Genomic DNA, 10,561 nt, shown 5'->3' on the forward strand with positions numbered 1-10,561 from the left:
AAATGAGGTTGAATTTGTGCAAATAGTGTCAATCCAGGCACTGTGTCAAAGGTTCATAAGAGAGGCAGCCTGAGGGAAAAGTCTAAACAGTTTGTGTACAGGATGTGTCAGGTTTGCAGAGTTTTAAGCTGCTCTTGTCCTGAACTTAGACCTATTCAAATTTTGGAAAGAGATGATTAGCCCTTATGATTTTCTTTGCAGACCTAATTGTTTGTTGTAGTTTGGAGTTGACCTGTTTTCTGGATAAGCCAAACCATAGACATGAATTCACAAGCCAAACCACACAGTGATGGACAAATAAAGCGCAGACTGAATAATGGCAGAATAGAAGATAAACAGCATCTCCCATGACATATTGTGTACTTCTTAAGTTTCTGCAGTAAGTAAGTCTGCTTTCTTCTGAACAAAACATCCACTGTGTGTGAGGACCTTCTCAGGTTCTGAGAAAGGGTGGGCCAACGAACTGGATCAGAATAACAGTGAAGTCATCTGCAAATTTCAGGAATTTCACAGATTGCTCTGCAGAGGTTTGTGTCCTTTGTGTCCAGAGTGAAGAGGAATACGAACTCTGGTCCGCCTGTTCCCTAGGTGGTGCAGGATGTAGTTTCAAGATGACTGCATATTCTGCAGAGTTGTTTGCCCCGGCCTGTAGTCATTTATCCTGGTGATGTTGCATTCTTGTTGACCATAATGATGGCGAAGCGCTTGAAGCAGGACTGAGCCTGAGGATTTGAGTTAAGATGGGGGTCAGCACAGGCTTCCGGGCGCAGGAGGAGAAATTGTCAGGCTCTGCAAGTTTCTTGCTCTTCTTATGCTCAACAAACCTATTTACATCTTCTGAAGAGATCATATGTCCAGGCAGGTGGTCTGAGGAGAGAAGAGCGGCTGGTGCATGGGGAGATTTCGTGTCAGAGTGAGATGTGGATAATGTGGTGGTGGGAGGTGTGAACGGCTGCTTTTTAAACCTGAGGTAAAAGCTGTTATGGGTCGTCTGCCAGATAAGGATTCCGCTCAGGGTTATGGGATGGTCCACTGTATAAATGCATTTAGACATTTGTATTGTTATTTATGTTGTTGTTAATAAATGGTTGTTTCCTATCTAACATGGACTAATTTATATTAAATACAGGCGAATAAAACTGTTAATAATTGCTTTACTAAATACAAAATGGAACAATTTTGGTATTTAGTGGTAAAGTAATAACTTTAAAATAATAACTTTGGAAGCTATTTGTTTTTTTATTGGTAAAGTTTTATTTTGCTCTCCACCTATGAGTTTTGATTGTTTTGGGGGGCAAAATTTTATAAATAGTAGATCAATCTTATGCTTTTGGTTAATTCATTTAGAAATCACAGGTGCAGATCTTCTGCCTTTATCTCACCCTATTTCCAGCAGAACCCTTCTTCACTGCATTCATGAATCTTCTCTGTCATTCCTCTATTTTCCTTCACCAAGGAAGTTTCATTTTAAACATCCTTAGTCCAAACCATAACAGCATTGCCTCTCTAACTTCATCTCACAACCTAAACTATCCTGCAGGAAAACCTATTCCTTATCCTGTTCATTTTAGCCACTAACAAAGAAAATGTCACCCTGCGACATCCGGCTTTGCCCCTGTCTTTTTGCTGGTGCCACCATATCTAACTCATACATCACAGCAGGACTCACTGCCATTTTTCCCTTTCACCGTTTCTTTCACGCCTATTGCTATCCTTCTGACACAAATCATCCCTGACAATTGCTTACCTCCACTTCACCTTTCCTTCACACTGCCATTCATTTTTCTTGTGCACTGGTTTTGAATTGTTCAGCCAAGGTGCTTAAAATCTGTTAATTTACCTGCCTCCCCCTCATTTACACACAAATGTTGTTTGGTTCATCTGAATTTTCCTAATTTTCCATCTATACCATATCCCTACCTGTGACGGCTCTTTTTTGTTTCTAATCCCTGCTGTCGCAATAGATCAGAATCTCATTCTCATGCAGTTCAACACTTGGACTGTGAGAGACTGGATTGTATCTTGTGCCAAATTCTCAGATAATGTCTCGGAAAACACAAAGAGACATTATAAATTCTTCTGTTGTCCTTTCTACTCCCATTTATCTCTCAAAGAAAATATTACATCTTTATACTCTAAAATCATACTGCTGCTTTCTGTAGGTCACCTCTTTTCTGGACTGATGAGCTTCAATATATCTTGCTTATGGCTCATCAACCTTATGTAAATTTGTACATCAGTATCAGAATACTTCTCTGTCCCTCAGGCACCCCGCCCCTCTTGATGATTGTGTTTTGTCCTCTCTCACTCTGACATATCCAAACCTTTACAGGTGATAGAGGTTGATAGGAATATCCAACTTCCTATTTTTCCACTAACGTCCAAACTCGATGAGTTGGCTGAAAAGCAGTTGCTTCTCAATTATTTTACAGATGCTTCAAATATGTGACTCTAAATATCTAATAACAAAACAATTTAACTATTGGTAATCTTTTCTAATCTGTCTATTGTATGTTTTGTTGGTAAAAGAATATAAATGTATTAATCACAGCCAATTAGATGGATTCTTCACATGCCCACATTGACACAGTAAACACGTGAAGATGATGCATGCTCCAGCAAACAGATTGTGACTTTTTCTGTTTGCTCTCCACTCAGCAGATGGTGTCCACAGCAGCATTTGGTCAGTTGTTGTAGGGAACTGCCCTGTGCACAGTCACCACCATAGCTGTGAATGGTCAAGCAAATTCACAGACTGTGGGACGTATATGCCACTAATTTGTCACTACAAATCAAGAAAGTAAACAGGGTTGAATGTGTTTGACGTTGACGATCAAAGTGGTTAAATGTTATTTTGTCTTTGCTATTCTGAACCAAAGCAAGCTATTTGGATGGTTATTCATCTCTTGTCTGGAGACTAAATTATTTCAGTTTTCTCTCACTTGTTTTATCCAGCAATAAAAGGTTAAAGTTGTGTTCCTTAAATCCCTTTGATGTTCTAGAAATAAAACTAGCTGAAATGTTTGACTTGCCGCTAACAGCCTATGAATGTAAGCTTTAGTTGTTTGTGGTTATTTCTTTTTTTTTTTGTTCCTTGTTCATTTATTTTTAGTACATACTCTGTCCTCTTTAGTGTGTGTGTGTGTGTGTGTGTCCAGCCCAGCAGTCAACCAACAAAATGTGAAGTACACTCTAAAAAAGCTGGCAGTCTGACAGAGTGGATCTCTGTGTTATTTATCATTATCGTCATGTTGACTACTTTTCTTGTTTAACACATCTGATCTGTCCATGGAGTTGAAATGACAAATGTAAGCATGTCTACAGTCTTGCAAGATGAGCTCAAAATGTGTTTATAAAAAATTGTTATTCGACATGAGAGTAAGAGAAAAAAATTAAAGTGAGCAAATCAAAAAGATTTGCATAATAAATCTAAAAAGATGGACATTGAAGCCAGAATAATAAAAGCACAAACTAATTCATAAATAAATCACTAACTTTAAGGACAAACAATCGAAAAAAAAACAAAACAAAAAAAAAAAACATAAAATCAGCAGATTTCATGTTTAAAGTTACAGTATTACAAAATGTTGTTACTCATAAACCTGGAGTATCATTCCACTCCGGGGGTTTCTTATTACAGACAAGAGAAAATGTCACCTCCCATTCATCTGTATGGCTGACATGTTTCAGACGGACACAGCCACAGGGAGCCTCTTAAATAGGGGGCTGACTAAAACCATCTCACTCATGTCGACAGGCCTCCAGACGAATAGCTCAACCGGTAACAAGCGTTTTCATCTCATGTACGGTTTGATGTTCTGAGACTGATTTACTTGCACAGTTCTGATGTAAATCAATAATTGACCACGGCACAGAAAACAAAAACTAAACTAATAGATGGGCCTTAACAAACCCATAATTTAGTTCGCAGCTTATTGTGCCTCTCCACATTTACAGCTTGCAGCTATGTCAGAATCCAATATTGGATAAACAGAAATTGCTACAAAATATTTCAGTGACAAATATTTTCCTTCTAAATGAGGAGTGATTTTGTGGATCTGACCAGTCTCATCCAAATCTCCAAAAAGACATTTGGAATCTCTCTCTGTCTTGTTGCTGAAAATGTGCTATATAAATAAAATTACCTGACCTATCTCTATTTCTAGCTTTCTCTCTATTTATCTCTTTCTATCTTTCTATCTATCTTACTTCCTTAAAAACATTTATGCTTTACTTTATGACTTTATCTCGAAAGCCGGAGCAAAAAATGCAGCGAAGCTTTGTTTCTCAGCATTCTGTATGCAAAATGAGCAAATAAAACATATCTTGTGATGTGCTGCCCCCTGCAGATAGAGATGGGACACAGTATTTCAAATTACATGCGACGGAGAGCATTTAAAGGCCACATTCAGCCTTTATTGGTCAACAGAGAATCTGAAAGTAAACAAGCAACATTAAAGTGTTGGTTCCACTCGCAAAGACAAGCATACTGCTTTTACTTGATAAAAGCAACAACTTTAATTTGAAGGTGAACGTGTCACCTATAGCAAAATGTGTGCACTTTACTAATATTGCAAAGGACTGTTTGCCATGTAATATTTGTTGGAGTAAGAGCTGGCTGGCTGCCAGTTATTCAAAACGTAAGTGTTTTACTTATCCTTAGCCATTGTGGCTTAATCTAGCACATGTACATGACTTTTTGATGTTGATTAAAATGGATGGTCCCTTGATGGATAAATTCAAATTCGTGTGGTAAACAAAGCTCTCTAGTTGTCCTTGTGAATTTCTTCGGGGTTAATTTTCTATGCTAAAGATCTCCTTGTGTTTCTCCTCTTAAAAGGCAACCCTCGAGCTGAAGGGGGGAACCCAAACTTCCCAAGGGCCGTTGTGCTGCAACTTCTAGATGTGTCCCTGGTCCTACACATCTGAATCAAATGGCCAAATTACCTCCTCAGTATGCAGTCACATTCTCCAGAGTCTTGCTAATGACCTAATTATTTAACTGATGAAGTCTAATAATGACCTGTCCACCCTCCAACATTTCAATTTACTCCTCCACTCCGTTGTTGTGTATAAACTGATTTAGATCTTATTTGGCTGACTGGATCTACTTTACGGCATTTAGTAACTTTATAAGTCATAGTAAACAAGAATCACATGTGAGATTCCTCAAGGCTCCATTCTTGGATCACTTTTATATGAAATATATGATCCCCTTAGCTCAAAATGTGAACTACTACAGCTCATTCAATATTTATGCTGATGACATACAATTATATTTCTGTGGCAGCACTTGACCATAGTCCAGAGCAATTACGCTGTGTGTCCAAAATATCCAATGGATGGGTCAGAAAATCCACTGGCTTAATCCAGAGAAGACTAAAGTAATTGTTTGCTGCTTTTCTTTTTTTTTTAATCATGTTATTAAATAGAACACAAGGCTAAACACCAAAGATCATCAAATCTGAATTTAAACCAAGTAAATTATTTTTGCTAAAGCAGCCTACTCCCACTTTAAAAACATGGGCAGAATAAAGTGTCCATTTAACACAGGAGACATAAACACAGGCACAGGTTGAGTTTTTGTCATGGGGCTTTTACTGGTTACTGTAAAAAATGGATCAGGCAGCAGCACAGCTCCTTGAAACTTTCACTGCCAGAGTCGTGACCAAATCTATTATTCGATCCCTGCTCATTCTGTTTTCCTGTCAAGGAACTGGAATTACCTTTAGTATGAACAATGCTTTACAGATGAATTTGCCTAGTCTATAGGTGTTGAATGTATTTGGGACTTTGATTCTGAGGCTTTTAATGACACTTTCAGACATATCCCACTGTCCCACTCTATAGTGAAATCATCAGCGATTCAAAGTTGAAATAGCTGTAGAAGAAGCTGCAATTTGAATCTAGTTTATAAATCAGATGACATAAATAAATAAAAACACCATATACTTTTTTTTCTTTCAAATCATGATTTCTTTGTGACCAACCATCGATGCAGACCCTGCAAACTTGTCACACAAATCCATTTTTCACAGCTCCACATGACAAGCCAATGGTTTTCCAGGTGCTTCTTCACATGACTGGCTTGTATAAATCATTTTCATTCGAAACATCCATTCAATACTTCTGGAACAACGAGAGACAAACAACAGCTATGGCTGCGAGGACCTTTGTAGTGGTAGTCGTGTGCACTCTCTTTTTGGGAGTGTGCATGATCACAAGCGGGAAAGAAGACAATATTCCAACAACAAGTGCCTACTGCAAGATTGTCTGGTAAGACTTCAGCTATCTGTTTTTTTTTTTTTTTTAGAGTTTTGGATGAAATAAATGTATGAATTTATAATGAAAAAATAATATATGTATATATTTCACTCATTTTCAGGCTACTTGGAATATCATGTGATCAAGTTAATGTCGCCATTGTCACGCAGATTAAAGCCATGGCTTCATACAAAGTAAGGCAGACAGTGTCTTTTTTCACAATATATTTGCCTGAAGCACAGCATCATCTTAATTTCTCTATATTTGTGCTCCAGCTTGTTTCAGTGACTCCAAAACTAATTCAGGCCAATCACACATCTGGGTTTGGTCAACTTGAGAGAGTTAACTTCACCATGATACCGACCTCCATGATCCTGGGCTGCCATGTACAAGTAAGAGATGCAACTATGGCGACGATGTTTGGCCAGTGTTTCCAAACACATTTAACTGTTTTTCACGAAATCTTAAGTGTGTTGTAATGGAGTTTTATTTGATAAATACAGAGTAGGGCATAACTGTGACGTGGAAGAAGACAGACACATGAAGTGTAAATATTTTTAGCTTAGTATGACCTGTTTATCATGGATACTCAAATTTTCCGTTTCTAGATTTGGACAGCTGTTGGAGACATATTCTCAAAACTTGCAGCTGTGATAGCTAGAAAGGGTGTTTTTTACAGACTATTAAATCAAGGGGAATCTATACTAATCCATTAATCACTGATCAACATTTTATTTGAAAATACCTTAATTTTTAAACATAATTTTCTTTTCTTCTAATTCATGAGCATGAAATACTTTCTCTTGGTCTATCACCCAAAAATCCCAAGAAAATACAGTGACATTTGTGATTGCACTATGACTAAATGTGGAAACATTTACAGGGCTGTGCATATTTTTGAAGGCATTACATATTCTATGCAAGTTTTTTTTTTTCCTTAGCCCTGCATCAAACTGAAATAATCCTCTTTTCTGATCTGCAACTAGGGAATATCTGTGTCAGCAAATTGGTTCAGCCTGTTTGATAACAGCACCAACTACTGTAACCTCCGCAATGTAATCAAAGGTAAGAAACGATTTCACTTGATAGTGGAAGAATTTCTAGATCCACTTTTAAGTGCTCTCCAATTTTAATTTTGATCTTTTCTCTCTGAGCAGGAAGCGCGCTGGACAAAGCTCCCGGCTTCTTGGAGTTCACTAACGAATGGCTGTGCCTTAGCTGCGGATTGTCAGCCTGCTGATCATTCCTGAGTCCTAAAATGTGTGCAGAAATGTCAGTTTCAACATACAACACAGTGAATTGGTTAAATAAAAGCCCTGCTTGTAAAGATCACGCGTTTTTCTTCAGCGTTGCAGCATCTTTGCTGTGACCAAATATGCATGCTCCCAGGACTAGAGCTGGAAAATCGTTTTGCTTGTGGAAAGCGTAAACATCCTGTCACAATCTAAGCCATAGTTTTGATTTTGACTTAAGACATGGGCTACACACTTTCCATGAGCTAGAAAGTTAGATAAAACTGATCTGATGGTATGATCAAATTCAACCAAGTTAATTAGTGAGTGATATTTGCTGAGAACAAATAAATAAATTGAATTTTTGATTAGTTTCATTTGGTTTTCTATATTTGGAGCAGTTTTTTAGAGTCCTTGTAATGCACACCAGAAGATTCCCTTGATTTCCAGCTTCACCCCCTGTACAATGGGTCCTCATTCAGTAATCACCCTCTTGATATTCATGCCCATCATCATTTTTGATTTATTGTCAGGCCTTTCTGATTCCATTTGGATTACGTTGTTACATCATGTTATTGTTAAGCTTCATTTACTTTTTTCATTTTACAATGAAATCCTTTTCTCTTTGCACCTTCATAAACAATTTCTGAGATTTATATATATATATATATGTGTGTGTGTGTGTGTGTGTGTTAAAAAGACCAACTTTTTAACCTACAAGGTTAGAATAAATAAGAACAGACTTGTTCTTCATGTAACTCATATTTTTATCTTTAATTTTCTTGTAAACTGGTTAAAGGATTAAAGCAAGATCTCATCTTTTGCTGAAGATTTTCAGAATACATAGCTCTAAAAAATGCTGGTCAAGATTGAGGCTATTTTTAGTTTCCAAATATTTCAACTCTTTAGCCAGCTGGTAAGTCAGAAAACAAGGAATAGGAGTGGAAAACTCAGCTTGAATTTGAATACTTAATGTAAAACAGGATAAAATCACAGGATGGAGACAGAGGCCCATGCTGCGTTTATGACAACGTTGGCATAATGCCACTGCAAGATGACACAATGAGTGGCCTATTATGGAACTGTTCTCACATCAGAAGCTCTGAGGCGAAAAGTCATTTTGCAAGGTCACAACACAAAGTTTCTCTCAAAATGTATCAGAATCATTCAGTATATTAAATATCCTCATTGAAGAGGCACCACACCTAAATCTTATTTCGGACACATGCCAGGTTAAAAATGCAGCAAAAAAGGAACTAATGACGTTCCATGGCTTTTTCTGCAGAGTCGTGTCCTGGTTGTCCTGGACACCGGCATGTAAAGAAGGGAATCAATCCACAGTTGGCATCTGGCGCCCTCTGCAGACAGATTTAATGCAGTGTTCAATAAGAGGAAAGTCTTGCTATCTCCATTCAGAGTGCTGCAATAAGTATTTTCTCCCACTTTTTATCTGGTTCAGGCCCTCAAACAAATCAGGCAAATAAAAAGGAAAAAAGTCAGAGAAATTGCAAATTGTATGCCGCTTCCTTGGTGGGAACAGCTGCCATCAAGTGTGATGACTAGAAATGAGTCTTTTTACATCATGGATGCTGAATGTGTGGCCCACAATCTTATGAGCAGAATTGTTTTAATTCAGCAAAGTGACCAGGGACCGCCTGTTTAAAGCAATGCTCTTCTTCTATCTATGAAGCTGAGCACACAAACTATTTAGCTGAAATTCTCCCTCAGGATTTTCAGTCAGAGATCAGAAATCATGGTTCCATTAAGTGACATCATGTTGTCCAGATCCTGAAGCAGCACAGTAGCTCAGACAATCACACTACCATCGTTATGTTTTACTGTCAGCTGTGGCATACGTTTTCTGAACAGGGACATTCCAATATTTTTTTTTATTTTTGTTTTGTCAGTCCGCTGAATACTAATTATTTTATTTTATTATTTTATTTTATTTTATTTTTTTGTTTTTACAAAAGTTATGACTTTTTAAGAAATACGAAACAGATCTTTGTGTTCTTTTGGTCAGCAGTGGCTTTGGCAATTTCCACTGAGTCTTTTTTATTGTTAAAATCATGACACTTAACTGAGGCTAACAATGTTAAATTCTGAGAGGTTAAATGACCTCCTACATGAGTCACTCATACACTCTTTAGTAACTGTGGACAATGTTTGGTATGGAATGGAGGATCCAAGTTCAGAGAACTGGCAGATAAAAGATTTTAATGAACAAAAATAAAAAATAAATTTACAACAATGTATATATGGAGAACACTCAGGAAACCACTGGACTACAGCAATCACCGGGCGCCAAGGAAGGACAGGAAGAGCAGCAGAGTGCAACAAATGGAGCTCGTAAAAAATAATGAAACCAGGGAGCTTAAATATACTAGGAGGAAATGGAACAGGGATGACGACACAAGACCCAGAGGAACTAATTACAGGTGAAAGATGCAGCTGGAGAAAGAGCAGGTGGAGCCAAATGAGGAAATGATTATCAGCTGGGACTGGGAGCAGAATGGTACGCTGAGGCGAAGTGAAACATGAACAAGGAGAATGAAAGAAGAAAGGAAAATAAACAAACATAATCTAACATCTAATTTAACAAAACAAATCCAAAACACAAGCAACTAGAACTGAACCAACACAAAGAATACCTCCATTGTTTCTGGTGTTGCTAATCCAATGTACTTAATTGCATTTTCACACTTCCTCATTTTCTATAACTGATTAATTTGTCTTAATTGTAATCAGTTAGTGTGCGAGTCGTTTTTTTTTTTGTCTGTTTGCTTAGTTAGTGTCATTTTGATCATTTTATTTTTTTGTGTGTCTGTATTTTTTGTATGATAAATGTCTGTTTAAGGTTTTACACTCGCCATTATGAAAAGTGCTCTGCAACTAACCTTTGTTCTTAAATTTCTGTCAATCGGGACACAGTGTGTTGCTTTTTGAGGTCTTTTACTCTACTTTGTGTAAAGATGCAGATTCTATGAAGTGATTTTTTGATTCTACAAGTTTGGCAGTAACATTTTGATAATGAAGCCATCATGTCGGCACGACATTTTTTAGTT

The sequence above is a fragment of the Poecilia latipinna genome, unplaced genomic scaffold (assembly GCF_001443285.1).
Source record: "Poecilia latipinna isolate Pla-1442-1.1 unplaced genomic scaffold, P_latipinna-1.0 Scaffold1027, whole genome shotgun sequence".
Lineage (NCBI taxonomy): Eukaryota > Metazoa > Chordata > Actinopteri > Cyprinodontiformes > Poeciliidae > Poecilia > Poecilia latipinna.